At 29.8% G+C, this 2,263-nt stretch overlaps 1 long non-coding RNA gene across 1 annotated transcript in view; it reads right to left on the minus strand.

The window, feature by feature from the left end:
- The window catches only part of LOC149131196 (uncharacterized), a 14,956-nt gene extending 13,323 nt beyond the window's left edge, over positions 1 to 1,633 (minus strand). Inside the window, exon 1 of the long non-coding RNA XR_016238221.1 lies at positions 1,382 to 1,633. This is a non-coding gene — a long non-coding RNA (uncharacterized LOC149131196). The remainder of the gene's footprint in view (positions 1 to 1,381) is intronic.
- Between the last annotated feature and the right edge of the window lie 630 nt (positions 1,634 to 2,263).

Here is a 2,263-nt window from a genome sequence, read left to right on the forward strand (position 1 = left end):
TTTACAATCCTGTAAATAATAATAATAATGGTATTTTCATATAAGCTTAAATCTTATGGCGATCACCGTGCAATGACTAAGGAAGGTAGTCTAATAAAGAGGTATATAAGCCCTCGACAGAAAAAAGAAGACTTTCCTATCCACGTGGGGTATATATATATATATATATATATATATATATATATATACCGAAAGAATTACAAAGCGAGGATGTGGTACATGTAAAGTATTAGAAGACGTTCAAGAAAGGAAAGAAAGGTTTAACGTTTCGAGCAAAGCTCTTCTTCAGAAACTGAGAAAAGTCCAACAGAAAAGGAAGACGAAGTAAAAGAATCGCCAACGATTTTTAAAGGAACGAAACATTCTAAGTTGACCGTACATGCATGTATATGCACAAACATATATATATATATATATATATATATATATATATATATATATATATATATATATATATATATATATATATATATATATATATATATATGTATGTATGTATGTATGTATGTATGTGAGTGTGTGTGTGAGTGTGTGTGTATGTATATGTATATGCATATACATGCATGTACGATCGATTACTCAGAATGTTTCATTTCTTTAAAAAATGGCTCTATACTCTTGACAATAAACATTGTAAAACGGACTGCATTTTATCAAGCTTGATCTGAAAATAGCATACTAAATCTTTCTTTCTTTCTTTCCAAACACACATCTATTTTTTTCTCCCCTTCACCAACATGGCAAATGTCAGTATGTCGAGGAGTATATATGCAAATGTCAAAAAATTCTATATATGATTAAACGAATGATACTAATAATAATAATAATAATAATAATAATAATAATAATAATAATAATAATAATAATAAAGTAGAACATGTGAAGCACTATTGAAATCTGTTTCGTTCGTAAATCTATAGAGTATATATATTTCAACACGGTTTTCTAAAGTGGAAGTGGATCAAAACGTTGTATAGAGGTTCGCGTTGTTAAACTTGTACAGAGTTGAGTTCGTTTTAAATGAGGTTTCGCTTCGTTTTTGTATTGTATAAATGCAATTATACGTGTGTGTGTGTGTGTGTGTGTGTGTGTGTGTGTGTGTGTGTGTGTACACATACACATGTATATACATGTGCGTGTGTGTCTGTGTGTGTGTGTGGTTGTGTGTGTGTGTCTCTGTGTGTGCACACATACACACATATATATAGCGATGGATAGATAGATCGATAGATAAACATGCATATATACATAGCTACATATAGATGCATAAGTACATATATATATATATATATATACGTACAAATATATATATATATACGAACACACTTACATTCATATATAATACATACATACATACAGACATATATACATATATACCTACATTGAGTTAGAACGAGCGAAAGTTAGTAATTAAATGCCACGTTCGTGTTTCACTGTCTTTTGTTCATACATACTGAGCTAAAATAAACGTGCCTGTATGCTTATGCCGCTAGTGCGCCTTGAAGACTGTGTCCATATGAGCTGAACTTTGTACGGTTTTTTAACCGGTTGTGTTTGTCTACCTGTGTAAGTATCTGTATGTATGCATACATGTGAGTGTATACGTGTGCGTGTGTTTATAAATATGTACATATAAATGTATGTATGCATATATATATATATATATATATATATATGTTAGTGTGTGTGTGTGTGTGTGTTTGTGTATATATACGTATTTATATATAAATATATATGTGTGCGTATATGTAAGTGCGTGTGTATATGTATATACATGTATGTATATATATATATATATATATATATATATATATATATATATATATATATATATTATATATAAACACACATACATACATGCCTCTGTGTATATATATATATATATATATATATAGCCTATATATATATATATATATATATATATATATATATATATATATATATAGTGTGTGTATTGCTATGCACATCAATTAGTGCAACTGTATGTTACGGCGTATGTGTCTCTGGGTTCATATGTGTTTATTGGTGTATTTTTTTATATGCTTGTAAGCGAATCTGCACGACAGCAATGTGTATATGCGTACGGTTTCTGTGAAGTTTCTTTTAATCTATTTCTTATTCCTTCAGTTCTGAACAATCAATGATCGTTTGTTAATATCCATCTCCACCTCTTCCTCCTCCTTCTTCTCTTTCCCCTTTCTTCCTATCCGCTCTCCCTTTATGACATCATCAATGTCACCATCATCATCATAGTCGTCGTCGT

The sequence above is a fragment of the Octopus bimaculoides genome, chromosome 24, assembly GCF_046866305.1.
Source record: "Octopus bimaculoides isolate indiv1 chromosome 24, ASM4686630v1, whole genome shotgun sequence".
Taxonomy (NCBI): domain Eukaryota; kingdom Metazoa; phylum Mollusca; class Cephalopoda; order Octopoda; family Octopodidae; genus Octopus; species Octopus bimaculoides.